Source organism: Macadamia integrifolia, unplaced genomic scaffold (genome assembly GCF_013358625.1).
Source record: "Macadamia integrifolia cultivar HAES 741 unplaced genomic scaffold, SCU_Mint_v3 scaffold2069, whole genome shotgun sequence".
NCBI classification, from domain to species: domain Eukaryota; kingdom Viridiplantae; phylum Streptophyta; class Magnoliopsida; order Proteales; family Proteaceae; genus Macadamia; species Macadamia integrifolia.
Window position 1 is genome coordinate 19227 of NW_024868493.1, and position 10664 is coordinate 29890.

At 38.1% G+C, this 10664-nt stretch overlaps 1 pseudogene; it reads left to right on the forward strand.

Annotated features, from left to right (window-relative positions):
• The first annotated feature begins 6137 nt into the window (after nt 1–6137).
• LOC122065617 overlaps nt 6138–10664 on the forward strand; it is a 9326-nt pseudogene continuing 4799 nt past the window's right edge.

Genomic DNA, 10664 nt, shown 5'->3' on the forward strand with positions numbered 1-10664 from the left:
GAGATTGCGGAATTGGATATTGCCATATGCCGGGCAGAGGAAGAAAGTAGAAAAGGGAAGACAATCGCAGTGACGGGGCAGGCGTCAAGGTCTGACCGTGAGACTGTGCTCCATGGGTGATTTTATGAAGATCCTGTTTTGGAATATCAGAGGGATTAAGAAGGCGGCAGGCAGGAATGCCTTACGACATTTTATTGAGGATAGAGCTCCGGACATTATATGTATAGCAGAGCCGATGATTGAGGTAAGTGCTTTTCCAAATTTATTTTTTAATAAATTGGGATTCAATAGTTCTTTCATCTACAATTGTAGAGTAGGGAAGCCCTCTAATTTGTGGATTTTATGGAAGAGAAATTTGAACACCCCAGCTGTTGTCTCTGAGTCCGAGCAGCACATTTCGATTATTATTAAGTGGGAATCGAAATGGTTGCAGATTTCTTTCATTCATGCCAGCAGCTTTAGAGTAGGAAGAAGGGATCTGTGGTTGAAGCTAGTGGCTGATCTCCCCCAGCCTCTTCTCCCTTGGGCTATACTTGGGGATTTTAATGCGACTTTGTTCTCCCATGAAAAAAGGGGGCCAGGGAATTTTAGTATGGGTTCAGCTGCTGAGTTTGGTGCTCTGGTGGATGCTTGTGGGATGGCCCAAGTGCCATCATCGGGGAGGAAATTCACCTGGTCTAACAATAGACGTCGTGGTAATGTTTCGGCGGTTCTGGATAGATGTTTTTGTAATGAAGAATGGATTGACTTTTTCCAGGATTGTGGCCAACGAGTCCTCCCTAGAATTGCTTCGGATCATTCTCCATTATTGTTCACCTCAATATTATCTCAACGGCCCATTAATTGTCCCTTTAGGTTCCATAAGTTCTGGATGGAACATGGAGATTTTGAGCAGGTAGTTGCCACATCATGGGAAGAGTGGGTCTCAGGGAATCCGATATTTGTTCTCATGCTGAAACTCAAAAGGCTGAAGGGTGTGCTCCGTAAGTGGGGGAGAGAGGCTTTCCCGAATTTCAATAAAGCCCTTGAGGAAGCCAAGGATAAGCTAGCACAGGTGCAACAGACTATTGAAATAAATGGCATGGATGATCATTTGTTTGGGTTAGAAGCGGATGCGAAGACCTCTCTAATAAAAGCAATGGAAAACCATGAAAAACTTTGGGCCGAAAAAGCCAAAGTTAGATGGATGAAGCAAGGGGATCGCAATTCTAGGTTTTTTCATTTTTCTGTTAAAATGAGAAGACTCAGAAACTCTATAAGAAGCCTCAAAACTCCTGATGGGACTTTGGTGGAAGGTAACGACCAGATAGGGAATTATACAGTTCAGTCATATGAGCAATTTTACAAAGCTGTGCCTTTAGTGGAGCATGTGGAGCTTCTTGAATCTATACCTATGGTTCTTCATCAAGGGGATCACTATGTGCTTGATGTCTTACCAGGGAATGAAGAAATCAAAAGAGCTGTTTGGGACCTGGACCCAGATAGCTCTCCTGGTCCGGATGGATTCTCTGGAGCTTTCTTTAGAAGATGCTGGAATATTGTCGAGTTAGAGGTGTGTAATGCAGTTAAGTATTTCTTTAGTTCTAGTCAATTGCCCAATGGTGTGAACAACAATTTTTTGGTTCTTATTCCTAAGGAGGAGGGAGCATCTTCTATCGATAAATTCCGGCCACTGTGTATGGGGAATTTTTATTGTAAAATTCTTTCCAAAATAATGGCAATGAGGCTTGCTAATTTGCTCCCTAGGCTGATATCTGAAGAGCAGGGGGCATTTCAAAAAGGAAAGTTAATCCATGACAACATCAGTGTGGCCTCAGAACTGGCTAATATGATGTTTGCTTCTATGAGAGGGGGAGGTCTGGGATTAAAAATTGACATCAAGAAAGCATATGATACTCTTTCGTGGTCATTTATGTTTCAGGTGCTGCGGCGCTTTGGATTCACAGAGAAGTGGATAACATGGCTGAACAAAATTTTGATATCCTCTAAGATATCGATTTTGATTAATGGAGGTCCACAGGGATATTTTGGTGTGGAGAGAGGGCTGAGGCAAGGGGACCCAATATCTCCCATGCTTTTTATTATTGCGGAGGAAGTGCTATCGCGAGGTTTAAAGCATCTGATTGAGATTAATCAACTGAAGCCAATTCATGGGCCTCGCGGTGTCAAAACTCCTGCCCATATTCTATTTGCAGATGACATATTCATCTTCTCCAATGCTTCTATGAGGTATGTGAGGACTCTTAAAGAATTTCTTCTAAAGTACCAAGAGTTTTCTGGGCAGGGCATCAGCTTAGAAAAAAGTAAACTTTTTTTGGGAAAAATATCACCTTCCAGGAAGCATCGAATATCTGAAACTTTAGGCATTCCCATGTGTTCCTTCCCTACAAGGTATCTAGGTGTGGAAATCTTCAAGGGAAGAATTAAAAAAGAAACTTTGTTGCCGATTATGGATAAGGTTAAGGGGAGACTGGCGGGTTGGAAAGGGAAATTGTTGTCAATGGCAGGAAGGGTGGAATTGGTTAAATCGGTGCTTTCGGGGATGCCGACTCATAGCTTCTCTGTTTATTGGTGGCCTGCATCTCTTGTGGCGATGATGGAGAAATGGATGCGAAATTTTATTTGGACAGGTGATGTAGATACGGTTAAGGCTGTCACAGTGAAGTGGGACTCTATGTGTAAGCCCAAGGATGAGGGAGGGCTGGGTCTTAGGAGACTGCGAGATTCCAATAAAGCAATGCTGTGCAAACTGATTTGGAGGATCAAAACGGGGAAGACAGCAGCGTTAACCTTTCTCAGAGCTCGATTCCTAAAGAATGATGGAAGATCCTTCAAAAATTGCAACACCTCCACTATTTTTGCAGGTCTCAGGAAAATGTGGTCCTTTGTGGATGACAAGGAGCGCTGGATCATAGGGAACGGTCAGCTTGCAAATTTCTGGAAGGATAAATGGTGGGGTCCAAAATCCATTATGGAACTTCTTTCGCTGGATAGTGACCATACTCTCTCTACGTCAGCAAAGGTGGGGGAGTTTGTCATAAATGGAGAATGGCGTTTACCTGAGGTAGTATCTCCTATGCTTAATGAAATTTTTGAACAGATTAAAAGGATTGACATTCCGAGTTTGCAGATGGAGGATTTCAGGGTGTGGTCGCTAGTTCCTTCAGGGTATTTCTCCTCAAGGTCGGCTTGGGAGGCTGTTAGAGTGAAATCCTTGAAAGTGAACTGGTCTTCTTTGATTTGGCAGAAGAATCTTCCCCCAAGACACTCCATTTTTGGATGGAGAGTGGTGCATGGTAGAATCCCAACGGACGACCTGGTTTGCCAAAAAGGTGTTTATCTCCCATCCAGATGCAATCTGTGTGGAAAGGCTGAAGAAAGTATGGTTCATATTTTTTTACACTGTTCATTCTCCAAATCAATATGGAAGAGTTTTTTAGATTTTTTTGGAGTGGCGTGGGTAAATCATCCAAGCATTCAATCATTGTTCCAGTGGTGGAAGAGGAAATCTCAAGTGATTCAGCTAAAGAAGCCATGGAAGTTGGGCTTGATCATCACTATCAACCATATTTGGTGGGAAAGAAATAAAAGAAGGCAGGAAAATAAAGAAAGGGCAGGGCGGTATGTCTTTCAAAGTATAAGGCAAGAGGTTCAGCTTTGCTGTGATGGATCAAGTGAAGAAGTTCGTTCGATTTCAGACTTGATGACCTACAGGAAGATAGGTTTAAGTATTAGAAATCCAACTTCCCCTTCACCTCTTGAGGTTCACTGGTGTAAGCCTTCCAGGGCATGGATGAAGATCAATGTGGATGGAAGTTCGCTTGGTAACCCAGGTAATGCAGGTGCTGGTGGTGTCTTACGGGATGATAAAGGCAAGGTAATCGACTCTTTTAGCATTTTTCTGGGAGTCAAACAAATCTATGAAGCTGAATTTGAGGCAGTTTTGGAGGGTATTCTGCTAGCTAGACACTATCATGCTAGGGGTGTTTGGATTGAGTCAGACTCAGCGTCCGTGGTCTCAGCAGTTCAGAGAAGGGAGATTCCATGGTTTGCCCTGCAGAAATGGAGATCTGTTATTTCCTTTTTGGAGTTGGTGCAATGGAAGATCACTCACTGTTTTCGTGAAGCTAATGTAGTCGCTGATTTTCTAGCTAGGAAAGCATCTAAATCTTGTACTTCAGAATTCTCAGTGGAGTTCCCGAGACATGTAGTTGATGAGTTAGCTTCAGATGCGTTGGACAGGCACCGTTTTCGATTTGGCTAAGCCCTTTGCTTGTTCCCTCTGCTGATGGCCATGCCGAAGGTGGAGGTTGCAAGTGGGTTTAGTGGGATCGGCCTGCCCTTTTGTATTTCTCTTTGTTTTGCTTTGTTCTCTTTTAATAAAATGACATTTTAGCAAAAAAAAAAAAAAAAAAAAAAAAGGGAGTTATGTGTAATGCCGCAATAGCCAAGGAGTTGCTTGTTGTTATAGATTCTTTTAATACCTTACAACTATGCAGCTGTGAGCGTGAGATCGTCTAGGATTTTGAACACTTTTGCAACGAAGAAAAAACCATACAGGGGAACATATACAAGGCAAGAGAAAACCCCTAAAGGGAGTCGCAACAACATCTCCCTTTCACGGACAGGCCCATGAATGGGAAGCAAGCCACAATAACAGCGCCACTAGAGAACAAACACTAATCTCAAGGGATTTGAAAAGATACCATTGCGGTTGAAAATCGTTCTAGGCCTCCTTTGTACTTTGCAAAGAGAAATAAATACAAGAGAGTGAGCGCCAAGATACTCCGACGCGAGACTCTTCAATCCGACACAAGACTCTTTAATGTCTAAGTCAGACTTTTGTACAAACAGATAATTCCAGTGAAAAAAAAAAATTGATCATATAGAAAAGAATAGAATTGGAGATGGGAGTCCAAATCTGACAAGAATTGTAATAGAAGTATTTTATGGAGATCTTCCCAAACATGGGAACTCCACGCTCATGCCACGACCTGGGGGATGGAATCAAGGAGCTATCGTATTTCTTGGTCGAAGTACCTCCCAGTTCAACTTAGATGAGAACTGGCTTCCTGGCTAGAACCCGAAGGCTTCCCCACAACTGTATCTGGAGTCTCTGAATTCTGACCAATGATGAAAACGAACAACAGACCAAACCTCCATCAAATCCGAGGTGGGTGAAAGCACCAAAACCCAATTGCCATCACATAATATGGACTGAACAGAAGCCAAAAATATATCCATGTCCGAATCCCACCATAAATGGTCACTATAAATATTCACCATAATACCATGCGGATGCCAAGGATCTAGCCAACCTTAGTATTCTCCTCATTCCCAATGACATGAGATGGATAAGTATCTTGCAACACCATAGCATTCACCAATGTATCCTCTTTTTTTCCTTCACCTTCACCTTCACCTTCTTCTTCTCTCTTTCTACTATTGTTTGGTAATTTGGTTCTATTACAAAATGGAATTATGTTGATCATATGGGATGGATAGGAATGAGTCACTTAACTTACTGTACAACTCAATCCAATTATCGATTCATAGATAAAATTAGATTGAGTGGGATAGTTGCAGTGTTGTGTCACTAAGATTTCCCCCCTCACATTCGATGAACTTCAAATTTCCATCAATGTGTTTTGGCAAGGTTTCTTGCAAACAAGTTGTTGATCTGTATGTCAAAAATTTAAATTTATATTCACAAGTTAATAGCGTTTTTTATGTTGTTTCCGAGACTTATTATTTATACTATTTTTTTGCTAAAAAAGACTTATTATTTATAATTTCATACAAGGATTTGATATTTTGGATTTTAATTTTTTTTTTCTTAAGAAATCTATTACAATGCATCACTTGGTGTTCCTAATTCCTCTGATATGAGGTTCATTGGCTTTCCTTGCATCTTACTTCGATATATTAAAATTAAAAAAATTTATGATTTATTTCATCATGTAATACCAGGTTTCTATTCTCTCGATTGGTTTTTAATTGAACATGGACTAAACCATATATCATTGCAACTTCTTCCTTTTTTTTTTGAATGAAAAGTTCAGTAATTCTCATAATCTGCTATATATTTTCAAACAGTTTATTTTGATCTATTTGTTAACAGGTTCAACCACATGAAGGGTGATATCGAGATTCCAATATTGGTCCAAGTTTTTCTGATACACATAAGGTGGAAATGGTTGGTATTTATTTGCTAGAGTTTCCACAACATGCAAATGGGCCTCCATCAATTTGAAATGGGGTAAAACTGATATGATTTGTAAAGGACTTGTCTAAACTGAGCCACCAATACAAAAAGGAGAAAAGAAAACTTGCACACATGGATGATTATGAAGGATCAAAAAGTGATATGAATGTCTGGATACGTTTTTTCGCAGACTTCTGCAACCACAACCATTTTCTTGCATGGGTTTTCTATTTCTTCACACCTAATTTTGTTATTAGTTCTACTGATTTCCTTGGCTTGGAAGAGATACACGATTCCTACCCTTGAAAATTCAAAATCAATGCTGAAGAATTCATACTTTTTATACTATTGGGTAGCTTTTATATGTTGCCTGGGTCTTTCTTTTTGTGATCTTCTCCTATGCATATTAAACCACCTCTCTGGATATAGATATAGTTGGTTTGATCTAAAGCATGTTGCCCAATTGGATTTTGCATTTAGATCACTCACTTGGTTTGTGATATCTATTTACTTGCATAGCCAATTTTCAAATTCAAGTGAGCGCAAGTTCCCCGTTATACTAAGGATTTGATGGGCCTTCTACTTCTTAATGTCTTATTCCTATCTTGTTATACATCTTTGTTTGTATTGGAAACATTTTTCCTTACCAATCATGCTATGGGTCTCTGATATTGTATCCATTATTATTGGTTCATCAATTTGTTATGTTGGGATATTTGGTAAAGGGCAAGAAGATGAAAATTTTCATCTTTTGGAGCCTCTTTTAAAAAGTAGTTCTAATCGAAACAATGATGATGACAGACAAGGATCAAGTGTGGGTGGAGAGAGTGTAACTTCTTATGAAATTGCCAATCTTCTTAGTACTTTTACTTTTTCTTGGATGAGTCATTTGGTTGCACTCGGGTATAAAAAAAAAACATTGGACCTTGAAGATGTGCCTCAACTTGCTAGTTGTGATAGTGCCAATGTGGTCTTTTCTTGTTTTAGAAATAAACTTGAATCTGATGGTAAAAATTGGTGGTAATGGTGGCCAGGTAAGTAGACTCAGGCTAGTGAAGGCATTGATTCTCCTAACTTGGAAAGAAATTGTATGGACAGGTTTATTGTCCATTACATGCACATTGGCTTCTTATGTTGGACCATACCTTATTGAGGCTTTTTTTCAGTATTTCAAGAGCTCTCACCAACTAAAATATAAAGGCTATGCACTAGTGTTTATTTTCATTCTCTCAAAGCTCATAAAGTGCCTCTCAGAGAGGCATTTGTTCTTTCAAATACGAAAGATGGCAAACAAGGCTAGTGCTGCCTTGTTCGCAATAATAATATATAAGAAGAATCTTGGGCTTTCAAGCCAATCAAAGCAGGGCCACACTAGTGGGGAAAACATTAATTTGATGATGGTTGATGTTGAAAGGATTGGTTTCTTCAATTGGTACTTGCATGATATATGGAGGGTGCCTGTTCAGATTGTATTAGCTTTGTATATCTTATACACAAGACTTGGTCTTGCTTCACTTGTAGCTTTTGTTGCCATAGTGATTTTGATGTTAGCAAATGTTCCATTGGTAAAGCTACAGGAGAAAATTCAGGGGGAATTAATGGATTCAAAGGATCGAAGGATGAAAGTGACATCTGAGGCTCTGAGGAATATGAGGATTCTCAAGCTCCAGGGATGGGAGATGAAATTCTTGGCTAAGATAATTGAGCTGAGGAAATTTGAAACAAAATGGTTAAAGAAGTTACTTCATACATCAGCTATTGCTTCTTTTGTCTACTCTTCTACTCCCTTGTTTGTATCTATGGTTACTTTTGGGTCCACTGTGCTTATAGGAATTCAATTAGACTCAGGGAAGGTTTTATCTGCACTTGTAACATTTCAAATGTTGCAAGGGCCCATTTATAATCTCCCTGACACAATCTCCATGGTACTTCAGATTAAAGTCTCTCTTGATAGGATCACCTCATTTCTCTATCTTGATGACCTTGATCAAAATATAGTACAAAATCTTCCAAGAGATGGTGCTGATGTTGCAATTGAGATAGTTAAGGGGAATTTCTCTTGGGATCTTCATTCCCCTAATCTTACATTGAAAGATCTTAATTTTCAAGTGCAACATGGTATGAAAGTGGTTGTTTGTGGATCTGTTGGGTCAGGTAAGTCAAGCCTGCTATCATGCATATTGGGGGAAGTGCCAAAGGTATCTGGAGCTATTAAGTTGAAGGGTACAAAGGTCTATGTTGCTCAATCACCTTGGATACAAAGTGGCAAGATAGTAGATAATATATTATTTGGTAAGGAGATGGACAAGGAAAGGTACGATATGATCCTTGAAGCATGTTCACTGAAGAAGGACCTAGAGTTGTGTGCCTTTGGGGACCAGACTATCATAGGAGAGAGAGGGATCAATTTGAGTGGTGGGCAAAAACAAAGAATCCAGATTGCACGTGCTTTGTACCATGATGCTGACATTTATCTACTTGATGATCCTTTTAGTGCTGTTGATGCTCACACAGGATCTCATCTATTTAAGGTAATTACTTTTTGAGTTCTACTTCTATTTTCTTGAAGCAATACATCTCATTGCTAACATCACAATATTGTTCACAAAAAATTGATGCCGATTTAAAACTAATTCTAAGAATAATGAAATCATGGATTCATGGTTATCTAAACAAACACGACGTATAGACACATGATATCGAGTGATGCCTGTTCTTGCATAAAACCTACAGTCCAATGTTCCTTATTGTTGTAAAACTAATTTACATTAATATGTGGCTCTTTTATGTAATTAAAAATTCTTGAGTACTTAAATGTGAACATTTGATTCTTTGTACAGGAGTGTTTGCTGGGAATCTTGAGTTCAAAAACAGTAATTTTTGTTACCCACCAAGTAGAGTTTTTTTCTTCTGCTGATCTTATACTGGTAAGAATATGCTTTCCTTTTTCTCGACTTTAAGTACCTCAACCTTGTTTGAAAGTGATTATTATCTTCTTTGTTTTACAGGTAATGAAAGATGGAATGATTACTCAAGCAGGAAAGTACAAAGAAATTCTTAATTCAGGAACTGATTTTATGGAGTTAGTGGGTGCACATAAGAAAGCTTTGAGAAAACTTAATTCTGTCAAACATAAGGCTGCTTTGGATAATTTAATTAATGACGAGGAAGATGGTAATCTATTGTGTAGTGAGAAATCTATTCAAGATGATGAGGTAAAGGATTCCAAAAACTACAAAACAGAAAAACTGAATGAGCCAAAAGGACAACTTATCCAAGAAGAAAAGAGAGAAAAGGGTGGAGTTAATCCTTCAGTCTACTGGAAATATGTTACAGCTACATATAAAGGGGCTTTTGTACCATTGATACTTTTGGCACAAATTCTTTTTGAGCTTCTCCTGATAGTCGGTAATTTCTGGATGGTATTGGATAATCCTGTTTCAGAGGATGTAAGACCTCATGTTAGAGGATCCACTCTCATCTTTATCTATATTGCTTTAACCCTTGGAAGCTCTCTTTGTTCATTTATAAGGTCTATGTTAATTGTAATGGTTGGATACAAGACATCCACTATACTCTTCAACAAAATGCATTTATGCATTTTTCGTGCTCCCTTGTCATTTTTTGATTCTACTCCAAGTGGAAGAATTCTAAACCGGGTTAGTAAATATGCTTAATTACTCTTGAGATCCAAATGATATTGTTTGATCAATATTAAATTAACATAATTTTAAACAACTCTATTTTTTGTAAACAAGTATCAATAGATCAAAGTGCAGTTGATACCTCTATTCCATGTAATTTTGAAGAACTTCTTATTTCAGTCATAGATTTCTTAGGAATTATTGGAGTAATGTCACGAGTTGCATGGAAAATGTTGATAGTTTTTGTTCCGATGACTGTGGCATGCATTTGGTACCAGGTAAATTTGTAGCCACTTCCACTTCACATGATTAAAATTTCAAAATAAGCTTAATATTATATTCTTCATGGTTAACATGCCATAATACAAGTTGGTTCATGTTTTGTTCGATTAGTGAATTCAAAATGTTCTTAATTCACACAATAAATGATTTATCGGTGGAATGAATTCACACCATAAATGATTTATTGGTGGATTCATGTATTAATTTCATTCTTGAATCTCTAAATAATTTATAAAGAAATCATTTTCCCGATGACATGTTTTTATATAAATTAATACAAAGCTATTGTCTTTTGCTTACCAAAATTGTTTGAGAAAAAAAGACCAAAGAAGACAAAAATTATTAAAATTTGAAGTGCACTTATAAAATATTTTAGATACATATAGATAAAAATATAATAAGGCCTAATAGCTTTACTGATGGCTTTTTTGGTTGAAGTTCATATTAAAGACAAGATAATAATTAAAAGAAGTAAACAAATAATAAATGATTTTTTTTTTTCATTTTTACATGAGTTAAATAAAAAAAAAAAA